At 44.3% G+C, this 20,314-nt stretch overlaps 1 protein-coding gene across 1 annotated transcript in view; it reads left to right on the top strand.

Annotated features, from left to right (window-relative positions):
• FOXK2 (forkhead box K2) overlaps positions 1-20,314 on the top strand; it is a 52,342-nt gene that overhangs the window by 1,286 nt on the left and 30,742 nt on the right. The window lies entirely within an intron of this gene.

Raw genomic sequence — 20,314 nt, 5'->3', positions numbered from 1 at the left:
ACTTAGAGATTATTATAAGGTCATATAGAGTGTAATTAAGTGAGCTTCGTGGGGAACTATCAGTCCCACTACAGAGCATTTCAGCTTGGTTCTCTGATTTTGTGAGGTTAGCCTTTAGTCTACTTGAAAAACAAACTTGCTGTCTAGGAAATGGTAATTATTCTTCAGGGAATTATAGATTGTTTCTAAGTAGAACCTTTTTCCACAGACTGAAAATTTTGACTGCTTTTGGTTGTTGGAGATGGGGTAAGATTTGTTGCTTTCTTTATTCCTCGATTTTTGTACACATGTGCTGTTACTGCTTAGCCTGGAAAGCTGTACCAGCTAATTCTTTAAACCTTGATGGGAGCATTTCAAATAATGTTATTTTTCAAACCAGAATACTGTTTGTGTGTATTTATGCTATAGAGCACCTGAAATCAATGATAGGGGTCTGACAGCTGCTTCTTAGTTAGGCACTTTGTTTTTTGCAAATAACTTAGTGTCATAACAAAGGGTATTATTATATTTTTACTCTAAGAAGTTAGAGATTTTTAAAGAAAATTGTATTTTTGCCATTCAACCAGAACCATTTATTTGTGTTGACATACCAAACGTGGAAATAAATGGACTTTCTGTGCTACTGCTAAGTCACTTCAGTCGTGTCCGACTCTGTGCGACACCATAGACGGCAGCCCACCAGGCTCCCCCATCCCTGGGATTCTCCAGGCAAGAACACTGGAGTGGGTTGCCATTTCCTTCTCCAGTGCATGAAAGTGAAAAGTGAAAGTGAAGTTGCTCAGTTGTGTCCGACCCTCAGCGACCCCATGGACTGCAGCCTTCCAGGCTCCTCCATCCATGGGATTTTCCAGGCAAGAGTACTGGAGTGGGGTGCCATTGCCTTCTCCAGGACTTTCTGTGAGGAGGCAGAATTCAGACTTTTGAGGGGTGGAGTGAGCCTTTAAATGAGATGATTAAGAAAGGCAGTGGGGGTAGAGGTCAGGCCTCTGGCCTTTATCTCCTGCTCTTGCACAGGGAAGAGTCCATGGCCCACCCAGGCTGCCACCCGCCCTGGACTTCTTATGGCCCTGGGAACCTGTGCCCATACTGACAGAGGGGAGTGGGTTTTTTCATGAAAGGGGTTTTGGCATTTTTATAGTGTGAGATGAGTAGGTAACTGTTAGGATTTTGCAGTACCTCCCTTTTTGTAAGGCATTATTTCTAAATTGTTGGGGCTTCCCTCATAGCTCAGTTGGTAAGGAATCCGCCTGCAATGAGGGAAACCTGGGTTTGATCCCTGGGTTGGAAGGGAAAGGTTACCCACTCCAGTATTCTGGCCTGGAGAATTCCATGGACTGTACAGTCCATGGGGTCGCAAAGAGTCGGACATGACTGAAAGACTTTCACGTCACTTTATTTCTAAATTGTTAGTGTAAGGGATAACAGATACAGGTTAATGGAAGAAACTGTAAAGATGATTGGTGCTAGCCAAATGCAGACAAACTGTTTAAAAAAATTTTTTTTTTTTTAATTAAAGTCAGTTTTATGTTCTAAATGTTTTTAACATTGAAAAATCAAATTGTATTCATTTGAAAGCACCTGTAACTTAGAGTGACTAGGTATGCAGTGGTCTTGGTTTCCCCTGACCAGGGGTCAAACCCGTACCCCCTGCAGTGGAAATGTGGAGTCTTAACCACTGAATCACTAGGGAAGTCCCCAGAGGTTGAAATATTCTTATTGCTTATTTCAGACTTGCTTACTGGATTGAAAAATCACTGAGGAGTTTTAAAAATATGACAATCTCTGGATGGTCTCTTATTTGAATAATTTTATTCCATCTTTAAAATGAATTTGCACTTTATGGTATTTAAAATTTATATACAGAAAATTTAGAAGAGTATATAAGCAGTTTAGACTTGAAGTATGGTTCACTATTTTATTAAAATACTAAATATTAATTTGGGAGGAATAGAGGAAGATGAGGCCTGTGATCCTGTGTGTTGGCTGTCATGAGTATTTTAAATGGTTTGGATAAGATCTAAGTACAAGCACCTTCTCCATGGTGTTTGTAAGTTCCATACATAGTGTGGACTGGTGTGTGAGTGGGTGTGTTGGGGGTAGGGGGAGTAAGCTGAACACATGAAGAGTTGCAAGCGTGTGGTTTTCCACAAGAAAAGTAATTTCCAAAAATCCTTGATTTGCAACCAAGTATGCAGGGCTGGGTGTTCAGAAATGCAATTTTTTCCTCCCCAGGAGCATCTGACTTGTTGGAAGTTCAGCTCTTATTGGGACCGGGAGAGGGGGTTGTCTGTGGAGCTCTGGGCCAGGTTCCTGAAGTGGGCATGTGGAGTGGCCTTGCAGGTGTGACTGCGGCCAGCTGCCTGGTGCTGGAGAGGTAGAACTCAGGCTGGAAAGGATTTAGGGGACAGGTTTGTGAAGTGTGAAGTTGCCTAGGCCTAGTAGGAGAGCATTTCCACAGTGGTCAGCAAGAGAATGAAGTTTTGTGTTTTTTTTTTGAGGAACAGGATCCCTGTTTGTCTAAGGACCTGGTCTGGCACCTGAGTGAGTAGTAAAGTGTTCTAGGAAGATCTGTTAGGCAGGAAAGTCTGGGTTTGCTGTTGTTGCTCTTCTTGTGGCCATGGTAGCAAACTGAGTAGAACTGATAAATAAAAATAAGCAACTCTTTAACATTTGTGTGTACTTTGAAATGTCAAGTGAATTTGGTGTATTTTTTAAGTTTTTATTGACTTTATTACAATTTAGTTGCTTGTTTTTCTTTTTTACATTTGTTTGGTCTCCAGGCATGTGGGAACTTAGCTCCCAGACCAGGGATCAAACCTTCACCCCTTGCATTAGAAGGTGAAGTCTTAACCACTGGACCACCAGGGAAGTCCCTAATGTATTTTTTAATCAGTAAGATCCTAAATATCTAATAGCCAGACTTATAAAGGTATTTAATAGGCAGAATTGCCATTGTACCTATTTAGAAAAGTGACCCTGTTTCTATGCTGCATTAACTGCCTATCAGTTGGTGATACAACACCACCTCCTCTTTCTTATGTGGCATGTTTTAACTTGCAGATGAAGTTTGGTAATGTCACACTTGAAGACTTTCTCATTAAATCACAGAGAGCTTCCTCTTAGGTGAGGATAGGAGAGAACTGAGTAAACAGTGACTTCTGGAGCTTTGCAGGTGAGGACTCCCAAGAAAAACTGAAGGATCTCACAGTGACTCTGTCCTGCTTAGATGATAGGAATTGGGCAGAATGAAGGTTCCCAGAGAATACCAGTACCTGAAAGAAGGAAATAGGAAGGGGAGGGCCGAGAGAGGAGAGCTGTGGGAAAGGGACCATGACTTGCACTGTCACCCTTCATGGGAAGCATGGGCTTGGTGATTAGAGTGTTTTGAGGGGTGAGGAAGGAGACAGGGTGTGGACTCCTGGGGGACGAGAGGGAGAGAGTGGAGGTGTGAGAAGTGGTTGTGGGGAGGGGATGGATATTATAAGGACGGAGGTGAGATTAGGGTTGGAAGGAGGGTAAACCATGTGGATCGCTAGGGTGAAGTGGGTGGGGGAAACTGCTGGGAGATGTAGCCAAGGTGCAAAGACTGGACAGATGACATGTGGAGAATAGAGTTCCCAGTAGGAGATGATAAAATGAGGAGGTCTTCTTTGGAGATTTAAGCAGAGCCATTAGTGAGGTCTGGCATGTTTTCTTGTCTCAGGGCTGCCAGATTGGCTGAAACACCTTCATTTTATCCCTTGAGCCTCTGATCAGCTTGTGGGTAGAGCTAAGAGGTGGGGCCCCGGATTGCTGGAGTCCCCAGAAGTGGGCACCATGTAATGGCAAGTCTATGGCAGAGCAGAGGCGCTTTGCACTTTATAAAGCGCTCAGTGTACAAACTAGGTGCTTTTAGGAGCCACTGCGTATTTTCTACAAGCTGCAGTGTTTATTCATTTGGCAAATTGAGACACACTTTTATCATCCCTGACTTGTAGACATTGGGAACATAGTGCAGCCATTTTAGCATAAAGCTTTCTTTACTATGTTAAAGATAACCCAATAACCAGCTTGCTTGTACTTTACTAGTGCTTAGTAATTTTTGTAGTGGTAGAACTCTGGTCATTTAAAATGTTTACTTAAGGAGTAGCTTTTGATTTTTAAATAGTTTGAATTTCTAACACATTTTGAGAAACAGGGCTACCTGATGGGACCTGTCGCCTGTAGTGGTTATTTGTGTGCAACCAGTTGTATCAGGAGAAAGCAAGAATGGGCACTGGGGCTGGACAGACGAGTCAGATTCCAGCCCTGCTGCTTAACCTGCTTTAGTTCCCTCACTTTTAACAGGGATAATAACTGACCTTGTGTGGCATAATTAGCGCCAGGCCTGTGCCCTTGCCCTTGCTAGACATCAGGGGCTGCTTGTATTTTATCACAGTGTCCTGGTATGGAGGGGCCTGTGGAGATCTAATGTCACAGGAAATGTGACATGGTGAAAATGTCCTCAAGGGGCCAGCACTCTCCAACTTGCTCACAGCTCCACACATGTGCATGCAGTAGACTGATCAAAGGCCTCTGGGAATAGTGAGCTAAGTTTGAAATTTCTTTAACTGAGAAAAGTTGTCTTTCCCCCCAGGACCTGAGGATAAAGCCAGGCTGAGCCAGGAGAGGTCTGTTTCAGGGTACCCTGTCTCCTAGAGCCTCCGTTCTGGTTCCACCCCACTCCAGTATGTCAACTTCACCACAGACCTTCCCTGTTTCAGGGGGAAAGAAAAAGTGCTCTGCCTTGGGGCCAAGTCAGGAAAGGGAACTGGTTAAAAGTCATGTCCTGTTTGTGGTCTGATTTGAAGAATTCTTGTTCTTTAATGCCATTGGCCAAACTGTTATTTGGTTAATGAAGGGTGGCTTCTCTGTCCAATCAAAGAACTTTGCAATTTACTGTTTTTCTTTTTAAAATTGCCTTTTTATTGAAGTGTAACAAACCATATATACTTTTGAAATCTAGGCCACGGTCTCTTTATTTCTTGTTTGTTTATATTCTTGGCTGTGCTGGGTCTTCATTGCTGTGAGGGCTTTCTTGTTATGGTGAATGGGGGCCGCCCTTTAGTTGCCCTCTGCAGGCTTGTCGTTGCGGTGGCTTCTCTTGTTACAGAGCACAGGCTCTGGGTGCTTGGGCTCAGTAGTTGCAGAGCGCAGGCTTAGTTGTTCTGCAGCATGTGAAAATTTCCCAGACCAGGGATCAAACCCATGTCCCTTGCACTGGAAGGCAGATTATCAACCACTGGACCACCAGGGAAGTCCATGCTGTCTTTCTTAAAGGCAGAGGGGACCTGAAGCTGGGCTCCCCTGCAGGCCTCAGAGGGGAGGCCTCAAAGGCCTCAGTGTCTGTGCTTTTCAGACATTCAGAAGTGCTCTGGACCCACTAGAAGTGGTAGGTCAAGGAGCCCATTCTGGAAGGCAAGGTTAAATGGTAATGTTCCCTCCTCATCACCTTGTGCTGCAGCTTGTCTTCTTGCTTGACTTTTTCCCCTGTTGGTCCTCCAGGGTAGGGAAGGTCCTACTTGTGTTTGTGTCCTTTGGTAATGGCACATAACCATCGTTACTTGGTACATATATGTGTGTGCTTGTTGGCTACTGATTTAGGGCATTACTATTGTTTTAATATTCTCAGATGTTGATCATTTAGTGACAGGGTTCTCGTTAGATATGGTTCCCTCACTTATGGTCCCCTGTTCATCAGCAGGTCTCATCTAGATCCACAGTTGCAGAAGCACAGTATAGCTTCATAATTGGTGGAAATATTCCAGAAGATGAGACTATAGAGTAACAGGAAATTTTTCCATTGTGAAAATTCAGCAATTCTTGTTTTGCTGAGGAAAAACTTATTTTTTTTTTAATGGAAAAAAAAAGGGGTTTCTAAAATAAGGAAGCTTTTAAAAATAGTATTCTTTTTTTTAATTTGGGGGTGTTGAGTCTTCATTGTAGTACATGGGCTTAATTGTTGCTCTGCAGCATGTGGGATCTTGGTTCCCCAGTCAGGGATCGAACCTGCTGAGAATTCTGTGGGGATATTAGACATTGTTTGGCCTTTGCTGCAGTTTGGCATCTGCAGAATGCTTCTGGATCTTACCCATTGAAAGAGATCAGAGTACAACAGTGACTCTCACTGGCGTACCCTTGCCTTCCCTAGGATATTTGGGAACATGTTAGGTTGGTGCAACTGGGCGGGGATGCAACTGGCACCTAGTGGGCTGGGGCCAGGGATGCTGTAAAAATCCCATGATTTTGAAGGATAGGCCCCCTTCAACAGAGAATAATACCACCCCAAGCATCAGTGGTAGGATGGTGGAGACCCTGGAGCACAGTGATCGTAGCAGTTAGTAACAGTGGGATGTTATTCCTAGCCCCATAGACAGTGAGTTTTAATAACATACAATGGTACCTGTTTAAACCTTCAAGGTACCATAGCATTTGTTTCTAATTTATTGGCAGTGCCTTTCTGAAACGAAGCTTGAGGTGGAGAGGTCTGACATAGAATCTCTCCCTTTGCAACTTTGGAAGGACACTCCCAGGAGGCAATCCCAAATCTTACTTGGGTTGTAAGGAGATCGGTCTTAGTACTTGGGAGTAGACTGATGTTCTCACCGTGGAATGTGTATGCTCACATGTATCCAGTTTCTTTAGTTAGGTTGATCAAATTACTGAACAAACATTTATGGTTAATGCAAAAAACATTGAGCTGTTCTAGTGGAGTTGTTCCAGTTTTTTGTGGTCTTGGTTCTCCTGAAAAATGAACTGATGGTGTGAGAGAGAGTGTCACTACAACCACACTGTGAAAGACTGCTGTCCGATGGATGCTGTTTTCTCGTGGTATTTATTTAGTCTCCCACAATCAGCAGTATGAAACTTGTCTTTTGACTCTTAAACAGACGGGATACAGAAAACCCTAAACAAGTAGATCGGAGACAGACTTTGTGTTTTTCTGGTCTTTTTCAGACTGTAATAGCATTTTGAGTGCAAAAGTGATATATTAAAAATGCTATGTTTTTGCTATTTCTAAACTTTTGGAGGATGTTAGGATTATGAGCATCAGTTTTACAGCTGTTTGAGCTGAGTGGAAGAAGATTGGTTTAAATGTGACCTGCCCATTCCGGTTCCTCCTTGAGTCTTGTGTTCCCACTTTGCCTAGTCTCCCTCTGGACTTGCCCACATGTGTTAAACATTGCACATATCCTGTACCTTGGCACTCCAGTGTTCTGTAGGCTGGGCTCATTCACCCTCAGCTTGTACACTTACTGGAAATGTAGCCCGTGACCTTCAGTGACCTTGTGTAGTGCCAGCACAGTGATAGGCCTCAAGGGTCTGTTGGTGATTTTGTTTATAGGCTTCGAGGTTTATATTTGGAGATACTGCACCAAAGGAAACAGTTTAGAACAATTAAAATTAAATTCGTGCTTTGATTCTACAATTCAGTGCATTTTCTTTTTGTTTATGTTGACCATCCTAAGTGGCCTTTTTGTTTTTGCATTATGTGTTTTTTTAAAGTTGTTTGATACATGGAGGGGGATTGATACGTAGAGGGGAAGCCTGGATACATGTGAACAGAAGTTCCTGTAGTTAAATAAAAATGTCCTTGATGATGTGCATTGATCATATAATTGTTGTCATGCTGCATGGTAACCTGTAGGTCTGTTCTAGGAGCAAGTCAGACCATGTAGTGTTCTGTTCTTCAGTGTTGCCCCACACTAGACAAGGTGGAGCTGGCGGTAGTTGCTGCTGCTACTGCTGCTAAGTCACCTCAGTCGTGTCCGGCTCTGTGTGACCCCATAGACGGCAGCCCTCTGGGCTGCCCCGTCCCTGAGATTCTCCAGGCAAGAACACTGGAGTGGGTTGCCATTTCCTTCTCCAGGGCATGAAAGTGAAAAGTGAAAGTGAAGTCGCTCAGTTGTGTCCGACTCTTAGCGGCCCCGTGGACTGCAGCCTACCAGGCTCCTCCGTCCATGCGATTTTCCAGGCAAGAGTACTGGAGTGGGGTGCCATTGCCTAGCTACGTCCCTGCAAATATGTCGTGACTTCTCCCACAGAGTAGGCACTCAGATCCTGACTCCTGTGGCCACATGCCTTAGGCTGGAGGAGGGCCAGGCTGCTGGTGGTTCTTGTGGCTGAGGACTTTTGCAGAGGCCTGGGAGACCCTTCTGGGATTGCCTGATCCAGAGCACATCCTTTCCTGATGAAGTGGTCCAACCCCGACTTCCACCCTACCTCTGAAAGTTGTATCTTATTTTCCACCAACCTTTTATTTTATTCTGTCTTAAAAGTTTTTTTTCAGAGTATCCATGTTCTTGTTGATGCAAATTTACATTACTCACAGTTTTGCAAAATATCTATTTCTTTATAACATCTGTGAGTTCTAGTAACTAGGCATTCAGTGTTTAGGGTTTCTCTTCCTGTGTATCTCTAATGGGAAGAACTTTGTGTTTATAAATGTTTAAAATGATTTTAGTATTTTGGGAATGGCAGTTTGACCACTTTTGTTAAAGGACTGGCTTCTGTACTTAAAGCCATTGTTTGAGTAGTGCGCCAAGCCTCGGTTATGTTAATAGTTGTCGGAGAAACAGGGTCATTGCGTTGTCTGCAGGTCGAAGTGGAGCTCTACTCAGAAGGTTGGTTGAGTGTCCCTCAGCTCCTGGTGCCCAGTAGGCACTGGGTCAACCTGGGTCTTCTCCCTGTTCTGTGGAGGGCAACTTCCCAGGGGCTTTACAATAAGAATCACATCCCAGAGGCTGCTTGTTACTCCCCTCTGTGTTATTCTCCATAGACCTCTCCTTGTGGGAAAGGTTCGAGGTGGGCTGAGAATGACCAGGCAGGGCACTGTATGCTCATTAGTCTACTGGAACAGTGTCATAGCATCACTTTGGATGAGGGAAGGCACGAGCCCTTACCCCAGTGTCTGAGCTGTCTAATAATCTCTTAACCTCACTGTCCAATAAACATGGATATTATTGAATCAACTAAATGGAGATGTATGGATCGCCCTTGGCTGATGCAGGAGAGTTGCTGAATGAATATTAATGTTTGTTCTCTGAAGAAAACATCTTAAATTTCTTGTCTGAAGTATTTTTATTGGAGAGTTTAATCCGTTTACATTTAAAGTAATTATTGATAAGGAAGGACTCTGCCCTTTTGCTATTTGTTTTCTCTTCTCTGTCTTAGAGTTTTTTGGTCCCTCATTTCCTCCCCAGTTGCCTTCTTTTATGTTGATTTTTTTGTATAGTCAGCTGTTTTGATCATTTCTCCTTTCCTTTTGTGTCTTTTTTTTGACCTTTATTTATTTATTATTGGCTTCACTGGGTCTAACTTGCTGCACTCAGGCTTTCTCTGGTTTTGGCTCTTGGGGGCTACTCTCTAGTTCTGATGCATGAGCTTCTCACTGCGGTGGCTTCTCTTGTTGTGGAGCATGGGCTCCAGGCACACGGGCTTTAGTAGCTAAGTGTAATAGTCATGACATGGAGATTTAGTTGCCCCATGGCATGTGGGATCTTCTGGAACCAGGGATCAAGCTGTGTATCCTGCATTGGCAGGTGGATTCTTCACCACTGTACCACCAGGGAAGTCCCATACCCTGTTACTTTTGAAGGTCCTAGCTTCCCAGAATGGAGAAGGCAATGGCACCCCACCCCAGTACTCTTGCCTGGAAAATCCCATGGACGGAGGAGCCTGGTAGGCTGCAGTCCATGGGGTCGCTCAGAGTTGGACAGGACTGAGCGGCTTCACTTTCACTTTTCACTTTCATGCATTGGAGAAGGAAATGGCAACCCACTCCAGTGTTCTTGCCTGGAGAATCCTGGGGACGGCGGAGCCTGGTGGGCTGCCGTCTATGGGGTCGCACAGAGTCGAACACGACTGAAGTGACTTAGCAGCAGCAGCAGCAGCAGCCTCCCAGAAAAACTCTCCCCAGCTTTTGCCTTAGGCTGTGTATTGTGTATTTGGACTGTAATTTTTTCACCACAGGCTCTGATTCAAATTTCACTTTCAGTGTTTTCAAGCTTTTTCACCTTGAGTTCTGAGGTTGGCAAAACACAGAGAGGTGCCTGCATCACCCTTCAGGTAGCCCCCAGATGGGTTGGAACAGAAATATGCAATAAATTGGGAATAAGATAGGTTCTGCTCCCTAGAACCGGGGACATGGGGAACTGAGATCCCACATGCTGTGGAGCAAATAAGCCAAAGCACTGCAAAACTGAGCCCACACTATTAGCCCACATGCCACTGTCAGAGAGTCTGTACACTCCAAGGAATCAGGATTGCCGGGAGAAATACCAATAACCTCAGATATGCAGATGACACCACCTTTATGGCAGAAAGTGAAGAAGAACTTAAGAGCCTCTTGATGAAAGTGAGAAAGGAGAGTGAGTAGGTTGGCTTAAAGCTCAACATTCAGAAAACGAAGATCATGGCATCTGGTCCCATTACTTCATGGCAAATAGATGGGGAAACAATGGAAACAGTGACAGACTTTATTTTTGGGGGCTCTCAAATCACTGCAGATGGTGACTGCAGCCATGAAATTAAAAGACACTTACTCCTTGGAAGAAAGTTATGACCAACCTAGACAGAATATTAAAAAGCAAAGACATTACTTTGCCAAAAAAGGTCCGTCTAGTCAAGGCTATGGTTTTTCCAGTGGTCATGTATGGATGTGAGAGTTGGACTGTGAAGGAAGCTGGTGCTGAAGAGCGTTGATGCTTTTGAACTGTGGTGTTGGAGAAGACTCTTGAGAGTCCCTTGGACTGCGAGGAGATCCAACCAGTCCATCCTAAAGGAAATCAGTCCTGAATATTCATTGGAAGGACTGATGCTGAAGCTGAAACTCCAATACTTTGGCCACCTGATGCGAAGAGCTGACTCATTTGAAAAGACCCTGATGCTAGGAAAGATTGAAGGCGGGAAGAGAAGGGGACAACAGAGAATGAGATGGTTGGATGGCATCACCAACTCAAAGGACATGAGTTTGAGTAAGCTCTGGGAGTTGATGATGGACAGGGAGTCCTGGCGTGCTGCAGTCCATGGGGTTGCAAAGAGTCGGACATGACTGAGTGACTGAACTGAACTGAATACTCCAAGGAAAGATTCCCCATGATTTAAGATAGATCCCATGTGCCGCAACGAAGAACCGACATAGCCAAATAAATAGGTAAATATTACAGACTTGAGTCAGATGCTGGTAGGTCAGGTCTGAAGTCTGCAGTCCTACTGTTTCTCTCTGCTCAAGTGTCCTCCTTTCCTCCTGTGAGCTGATGTCCATCTAGGACCAGGGCTCACCCTCTCCGCAGCCTGCTCTGCTTTGCTGAACTCATTCAATTATTTATCTGTCCCCTCATTCCACTTGGACGTTTCTCAGATCTGTCCCTCACCCTTCCTGCTGCATAGCTCTTGCCTTAGGTATTTTCCACGTGGCCTTCTGGAGCACTTTCTTAGTTGGTCTCTAGTCTCGTCACTCTCCACAATTTGTTTATATTTTTGTTTTTAGTATAATCTACAATATAGATCCTAAGTATAAAGCTTAGTGAGAACCCACAGTGTAACCTGCCCCGAGGTAAGAAACGCTGCACTGTCAACACCCAGGAGCCTGCCGTGTGTTCTTCACAGCCACAGAACCACTGTCCTGAGTTCTAAATTGTAGAGTGTTTGTTTTCTTTTGACTTCATGTACATGGGGTTATACAGAATGGAGTTCAGAAGGTGGTGTTGGCTTTTCACTGAATAAAATGTTTTTGAGATTAGCCCACATTTTTGTACTTAGCTGTGGATCATTCATCGTCATTGTTACGTTTAATAATGTGAATATATGCCAATTTGATATTCTGCCATAGGTGGACATTTAGGTAGCTTTATTTTAGGCCGTTATAATGGATAATGCTGCTATGAGTCTGAAGTTGGAAGACTTTTTAGTTGAACAGTTGGTTGAGACTCTGGTAGCTGTGTTTTGACGTGTACGTGTCTGTTGGGTGGGCGCCAGTGGCTCAGCATCGATGTATGTTCCGCTTTCGTAGGTACAACCACTTTGGAAAAGCGCTTTCTACATTTACACCTCTTTGACACTGGGTAAGATGGAGTTCAGGTGTCTTCACAGCTTCATCAGCATTGGTATTTTCTCTTTTTCATTTTAGGTTTTCAGTGGGTATGTTGTGGTATATTGTATTGTGGTTTTAATTTGCATTTCTCTGGTGATTGATGATGTTGATCTTTTCGTGTGCATATTGGCCATTCAGCAGAGTATTTTGAGAAGACTTTGCTATAGGTTGAGTGAATGCACACCTCCTGTGTGCTCACCTGATAAGAAGAGTAAATGCACATGCAGGTATTCACCATCGGCAGTACCTTGGTGTGGTAGAGGGTGACACTGTATTAGAACTGTGGATTCAGAGCACACACCTTATGGATTATGCCTTTGTTTTTCTACCCCTAAAATAAAAGGTGTCATTTTATAAAGTGCCCTTAAGAATGGAATGCCTTACTCCAGGGTTGAACAAATGTAAAAACTCTCCATTTAATACGGAGCTTGATCCAGTCATGTCTCTTATTGCTATGTAATTGGCAGTTTTATCAGTGATTTATAAAAGATAGGATGGAGGAAGTGGGTTAAGGAGGATGGGGGTCAACATTACAAACTTCTAGCTGTAAGATAGATAGGTCCTGGGGGTATAACGTGCAACATGGTACCTCTGTAAGTAATAATACTGTTCGTAAATTTGAAAGTTGCTAAGACAGTAAATCTTAAAAGTTCTCAACACATACACAAACTGTAACTATAATGAGTTGATGAATACTAACTAACTTTTCTATGCGAATCTTTCTGCACTATATGCGTTTATCATTACATTGTACACCTTAAACCTAAACCATGTTATATCTCAATAGAGCAAAAAGAAAATCCCTCTGTTCTAGACATTGTATTCCTTTTGTTTGGAATCTCAGAGGTAAAACAAAAGCAATGTTTTCTTTAGTATATTAGTCTCTAGAATGTGTGTGTGTACTTACTCCAGAAAGAGATCAAGGTGAACTTTTAGAGTTTGGAAGAAGATATACTTCTGATTGTTTTTCTCATCCTGTTTGGTTGCTATTTTTGTGTTTTTTAGTGTGTAATATAGTAATATAATTTATACGTATGTGAATGTATTATTGCCATTTTAACTTTTTCTTTTAAAAAACATTTTTTGAGATATACTTTAATAGGATAAAAGAAAACTTTTAAGGGTACCTTTCAAAGAGTTTTGATGGGTGCTTATATCTGTGTAACGGAAACCCCAGTTCAAAGTAAGAGAAGGTTTCTGTCTCCCAGAATCTCTCTCCTGCCCTTTTGCCCCTCTTCTGAAACTGAAAGCCCTGCTTTTCATCACTGTAGACTATATCTTTCCTAGGATTTCTTAAGAAATTATGCAGTGTATACTCCTCAGTTTGGCTTTTTTTGATTAACATGTTTTTGAGATTCATCCATGTTGCTTTTGGGGCAGTTTTTTCCCTTTGTGATTGTTGATGTTTGAGAAGTATTGTTTTGTATGGACTTAACATCATTGGTTGATTCATTCACCTCTTGCTGGACACCTGGGTCTTTTCCAGGTTGGACTATTAGGCATGGTATGGCTGTGAACATTTGTGAAAGAGTCTGTGTGGACAGAGGGTCTCATTTCTCTTGGTCAAACACCTAAGGGGGAAGTGGCTTTACTAAGAAGCTGACAGACTTTGCCAAAGCAGTGCCACCATTTTATATTCCCACCAGCAGTGTGGGAGAGTTCTAGTTGCTCTATAACCTTGCCAGCCCTTGATTTTATCAGTTTTTTAATACTAGCCATTCTGTGGATGTGCAGGGGTATCATGGTCTTTGATTTGCATTACTAATGATGATTACTAATGATGTTGAACATCTCTTGATGTGCTTGTTACCCATTCCTGTATCTTCTGTAGTGAATTTCTCTTTGATCATTTTTAATGGGTTTGTGTTTTTATTTTAAGAATTCTTTATATATCCTAAATGCAAGTCAGCTGTAAATTGTGTGTATTGGGAATATTTCTCTGATTCTGTCCCTTGCCTTTTCATTTCTTGATTATATATTATTCATATTTTAATTCCTGCTTAATTTTTCACTTAGAAGCATGCAATCAAAAATATTTGGAGGCTGTTGCTCTTGTGCACTGGCAAAAGAAATTGCTGTGAACTGGGGAGAGGAAGGAGGGAGCGCAGGCCCTGAGCACGGCTCTGCTTATGAGTTTTGTCTTGGTGAGGTGTCTGTTGCAGAGCCCCTTTGGTTCCGTGTGAGTGTTATCTGGCAAGCTTGGGGTGATCTCAGAAGTCCTGCCTCCGGGGAGTAATCGCTGCTCTGAGCACCTGCCGCGTGCTTAGCGTGCCTGTGTGCTGCTGTCAGCGACATGGCCGGAGGCCCACTCCGAGCCTGGGTGTGGTGACTTGTGATCCAGGTGAGAGCAGGCTCATGGGATTATTTCTATACTGGTGGAAATCTTTGTTAGTCTAGAACATGTTTTGAATGACTGGAAATTAAAGTAGAATTTGTACTGTTTTTGTTTTTTTTTTTGTAAAACTGCTGGACGCACGAAGCATCACATTGGTTACACTGATATCTGATACTACCGTCACCCTCAGCCTGGCATCAGGGTTTTAAATGGATGTGCTCCTGAGCCAGCCTCCCCCAAACAGCAAATTGCCACTCAGAGTAGTAGATAAGGCAGTTCTTTCCAGTACCTTCATTAATGGAATCACAGTGCAACAAATGACCAACAGACAAAATTTTTCTCCAAGCCAAAGAAAAACTCAGAAGCAATTGTGAAGGTGCTTGTCACATGTATTGCTGGAAAACCCAACACCAGCCCTCTAAATTGGGTCAGGAATGCTTCTGGAATCAATCAATCATGCTTCCTGGTCTGTGGGTACAAAGGCAGATGTGCCTATGGAAATGTACCATTTCCTAGTATACTAGTACCTTAGGATACAAGTCCAGCTCCATACTATATGGGGTCCAGTGCAAAATGAAATTGTGGATTAAGAATGCTGCAGAAATCTATAAGGATGTATTGTTACAGCAGAGAGAATATAGCCAATATTTTATAATAACTGTAAATGGAACATATCTTTAAAAATTGTGAATCACTATGTCATTCACTTGAAACTTAAATAAAAAAGCTGCAAAAGCTTTTCATTTCTTCTGTAGTTTCTCTTAACCTGCCATGGTATTTTTGTTATTTGATACCAAGCTTTTTTAGGTGGAAGGGTACTCGTGGGGCAAGTGCAGACTCTCCCAGGCGCCCAAGGTGCCCCTGTCCAGGACTTGTCCTGCACAGTGGGTATGCACGGAGGGAAAGGGGTTGCAAGAGGCAAGACGTGTGTGAGCTGAGCTTCCAAGCCCACAGCTGTGGTCCATTGACCTGTTGGGACTCACTTACATAACTCAGACTCAGGTAATGGCTAAGGAGATTACAAGGTGCTGGCTACAAAATCCAGCCTTATGTGTGGGCCCTTCTGAGCACAGCTCCTCTTTGACTCACTCACTACCCACATGCCCACAGTGCCCCTGTCTACTCATGTGCTGTGTGGTTTCTAAGTCACCTCAAGGCTAAACATGGAGTGAGAGTTCTTCACTCAGAGATGAAACTCACAGGATAGGACCTGAACTCAGGTTGCAGGTGTCTTACAGAATCAAGCTTTTGAGGCTCTGGTTAGAAACTCATGCTAAACCCAACAAAACCTACAATAGTGTGAGCTCCTTTAATAAAAAATGCCGTTGTGTTTCGTGAATTGTCATAGAATGTTTTCGTGTTTGTCAGGGTTAATAGTAGGTGTTGCTTGAGGTTTACTGCTGAGGTCCAGCAAAGAAAAGCATGGACTGTTCAGGGTTTCAGGTTCAGTGTGGTCTTCATCGTCCTTACCCATCTTAAACTGCATCAAGCTCTTGACCTGTGACTTGCTCTCTTGGATGGGTGGACACTGGCCTCCCAAGGCTACTTCCTCTGAGGGAAGCCCTCTCATGAGCTGGTGAGCTGCCACTCTACACACCCTCTTCTGGGATGAAGGGAGCACCTGCTAGGCTCTGGGTGGCCCATTCAGACCCATGTGGTGGCAGCTCAGGGTGACCAGCGGGCAGGACTGACAGGTGGTGTGGACATGTTGCTCCTGGAGCCACAGAAAAGGCAACCTGGGGTGGGGGGTGGTTTATCAGTCACTGACAAATATGACTTTTAAGGGCCACAGTCTATTAAAGGTTGTAGTGAAAGTTTCGATCTTTCTGTTATAAATTAGAGGAAAGTAGTAGAAGAGAATGATGAAAATATATATATGGGTCCATTTAAAGTGCCTTTTTGTCTAAGCCTCCTTAGGGTTTGGAAAGAAGAGGAATTTTTCTTCCATTTTTGCAAAAGATAAAGAGGCATGGCTTGTCATAGAAGCTGAGTTGGGACTGGAGCACATCGGCAAAACTCCCATGATGGTGTTCCTCCTTCAAGGTGATGCTTGCTTGAGTCCTGAAGGCTGTTCCTAAAACCAGACTTGTGGGCTGAGTTTTTTAGGCTCCTTCTGTGGTGTGGCGAATGTATCCTCTTAACCACTGAGGACACCAAGTGTGTCTCTGTCTAGGTTCAGGAAGGGCTGGTTGGATGCCCGCTCTGGGATTGTGGGGAATGGGCACCTCAAACGCCGTGCGTCCACTTAGACATTGCACCCCGGGGCCTATTCCTCATCCGCCCCATCCATCTGCACCTCAGTAATTGGCACCAGCGTTCCCTCAGTCAGAAGCCAGACTGCGAAGCTCATCCTCCTGCGGCCTCTCCCCTTTGTGCCCGCATGGGTGTGTCAGCAGGCCGTTTCCATTTCCAACTCCATCTCCCAAGCCAATCAGATTGATCTCCGCTCTCTGTCCTCACAGACCCTGCAGTGTAAACACCACACACCTCGGCTGCTTGGGAACCTCCTCACTCATTTCCTTATTCCCCCCACCCCCTGATCCACCCTTGGGTGTAATTGATCCTGTGGCCCTCCTCTTTGGCAGTCACTGCTGCCCACCCCAAGTCACTGATGGCCCCAGAGCTCTGTCCACCCTGTGTGACACGTTATTTTTATTATCACAGTCTTTCCTTTGCCAATCCTGAGATTAAAGGATTGGATTCTCTTCCTCTTCATAGTAGATTATCGTTGTCAGCTGTCATAGGTGAGTGACAGAGTAACTGGCCTCTTACTTCTTCCCTTGGAGAGCAGCTCAGTTGATGTCTCTGTAGCCAGTTGGATAGCTGAAAGGACTTGAAGTGATCTTTTCCAGATGTCTCTTGGGATTGCTAACACTAAGGAGTTGTTGCAAAAGTTGATGTTGTGTGAGGAGGGTTCTCGCTGGGGGCCCTCCTGCTCATTGCCTGCAGGCGTGGCCACAGGATTCATTTATTCTGTCTGTCTGGAAACCATCAGTGTCCTCAGTGGGGTCATTGCATCAGCCTGGACCCCAGAGTGAGGGAAAAGTGGCGCAGAGCAGCCGTGTTTATGGGGTGAGTGGACGGCAGAAGCTGGACCCAGCCCTTTGGTGTGAGCAGCAGAGAGCTGGGGCCGTTTGCTGGGCCTGTGCTGGGTGTCAGGACATTTAGTGTTATGCTCTGAGAACATGGCTGGGACATATTGTTCTGTGTGAATATTGATACATGTAGGATGGGACAGATACTCTTCCCAGGAGAGAAGAAATACAAACTATAGAATATGCTATTACCACAAACCACAGCTTCTTGGGTCACAGTCTGGAAGCCCAGTGACGGGACAGCATGTAGATTTAACAGACAGCAGCTGTGCTGGGTGACTGTGAGGGCACAGAAGTCAGGGTCCACTGTGTAGATGTGGCCGTGACTCTGTTCTGTGTACTGCAGAACTGGGGTTGTACTCCCCTGCTTAGTTCCAGGCTGACTGTCAGGGACACAGGCTCTGGAGGAGGGATGAGAACTGCAGTGAGGCGATGTTTCGTTACTGTCAGGTGTCCCCAAGATTATTCTCAGGATTTGATGGGATTCTGAACTGCACAGAAGACAGCTAATGACGAGGGTGTATCCCAGAACAGGGCTCTCAGACCACCGTGGAGAAGGTGCAGTCTGACAGAAGAACGGGTGGTTTCCAAGCTCTTGACGTCTGTGCTCACCTTGTCATGGGCCGTGTGCACAGCCTCGCCTGGCACGGGCCCAGTGACCCCCGGGGTGATCTGTCAGGCTTTGCATTGGATGTCGTGGGAGTTTCCAAATTTTTTATTTTTGTTTTTTTGTTTTTTTTGAAATTACACAGATTTATAGAAAAATTGCAAAAATAGAACAAATATTCTAATTTTTCCAGATTCCCCAAATATTAACATTGACCACATTTGCTTCACTGCTGTATTTTTTCCCTGAAAATTTTGAGAATAAGCTACATATATGATGCATTTTTACCTCTGAGATATTTCCATGTCTATTTACTAAAAAATTATCTTCCATAACTATCGCCCAGGTACTGACACCACTTAGCGTTGATACAACACTTGACTTAACTGGACTTAGCAGTTGTTTACTGATGCCCATTTTCTAGACTCAGGTCACCTATGCCTTGAGCTTTCCTCTCATTTGTGACTGTTCCTCAGCCTGTGTCTTCTGTGAATTTATGTTTTAGAAGAGGATGGGCCAGTTGTTTTGTAGAATACTTGTCTGATGTTTCCTCTTGGTGAGATCCAGATTTGTTATTTCGGCAGGAAATCCAGAGGTGAGGCTCTGTCTTCTCAGCACTGAGAACAGTGGCAGGGGCACTCTTCCTGCTTTGTGCCATGGCCATGGGGGTGGCATCTGTAGGCCTTCGCCCATTAAACTTCCTAAAATACTCTAAAAACCGAGGGATTCCAGAGTTATCCTCATGACGACTGTCTGAATTGCATTCAGACATGTTTTTTTGGAGTAGCTAGAAATGGAACCCTCTTGGAGGGAGAATTTTTCCCAACTTAGATTGTGTGTCTGTCTGAGTAGTTAATCTGTGCCACGACAAAGGATGACAGGAGGCTGGGGAACATGGTGACTGTTCCCCCGGGGCTTCCAGTCACTGTTAGCTCAGGGTGGAAGGCTGCTCTGCTCTGCTCCTTTCCCAGTGGCGCTGTGGGGCCAGACCACTGCTCCTGCCTGTCCTATCCTGATTGGTTAATTGTTTAAATTTGCTTTGCATAGAGATAACACTAAATTTGACTTTCCATTTGGTTGGAGATTCCAATATGGCTAATTTCTGCCTAGCTATATGATGTTAGTATTCAGTATTTGCAGCAAGGCCTGGCTTTGTACATAAAGAACAGATTTTCAGAATCCTTAGAGCTTCTTTGTGAATCAGGAAATTCAGATCTCTGGACCCGTGTGTCTCATTTGAAAGAGTTTCCACTCCAAGAAAGATCCCTGTCAACAAATACAGGAGACTAAGAGAGAGGTGGAGAGAAGGGTATTTGCAACTCTGAATCCATATTAACATTATTAATGTTTATTCAAGTAAAAGAAACTTAGTTTTTATCAGGGTCCTTGCCTAAGTTTGAAACCGTCCGCTGTTGTGTTGCTTCAGTTTTGATTTGTGACTCGAGGTGTGTGACTGCTCAGTATCTGGTCAGATTTTGCTCAGTGCCTGCTCAGTTTTTGCTTAGGGGTTGTGGTTCTGCTTTCTGCTGTCTGGCTTTTCTTATTGTTCATTTTACATTCTTTCCCTGAGACTTCCTGGTGGTCCAGTTGGTTAAAGATTCGCCTGCCTTCCCATGCAGGGGACCCAGGCTCCATCCCTGGTTGGGGAACAGAGGTGCCACATGCCCACAGGGCAGCTGAGCCCAAGCGCCACAGCTTCGGAGCCCACACAGACTTTATTACAAATCTTTTAGGATCAATTAAAGTGTTTTTATGGAGAAGGCAGTGGCACCCCATTCCAGTACTCTTGCCTGGAAATCCCATGGATAGAGGAGCCTGGTAGGCTGCAGTCCATGGGGTCGCTAAGAGTTGGGCACGACTGAGTGACTTCATTTTCACTTTTCACTTTCATGCACTGGAGAAGGAAATGGCAACCCACTCCAGTGTTCTTGTTTGGAGAATCCCAGGGACGGGGGAGCCTGGTGGACTGCCATCTATGGGGTCGCACAGAGTCGGACACAACTGAAGCGACTTAGCAGCAGCAGCAGCAGTTTTAGGCATTGTGATGGTACAAAGCAGCATGAGCCACGGACAGCGTGCTCCTAATTTTCCAAATCAGTATAGTGTCTTACAGGCTCTTAAACTCTTAGATGACCTGAGGTGCTTCATGGGAACAAGGACCAGTG

Source organism: Bos taurus, chromosome 19 (assembly GCF_002263795.3).
Source record: "Bos taurus isolate L1 Dominette 01449 registration number 42190680 breed Hereford chromosome 19, ARS-UCD2.0, whole genome shotgun sequence".
Classification (NCBI taxonomy): domain Eukaryota; kingdom Metazoa; phylum Chordata; class Mammalia; order Artiodactyla; family Bovidae; genus Bos; species Bos taurus.
The sequence above is the reverse complement of the archived record's forward strand: the minus strand, read 5'-3'. Positions and strand labels throughout refer to the sequence as shown.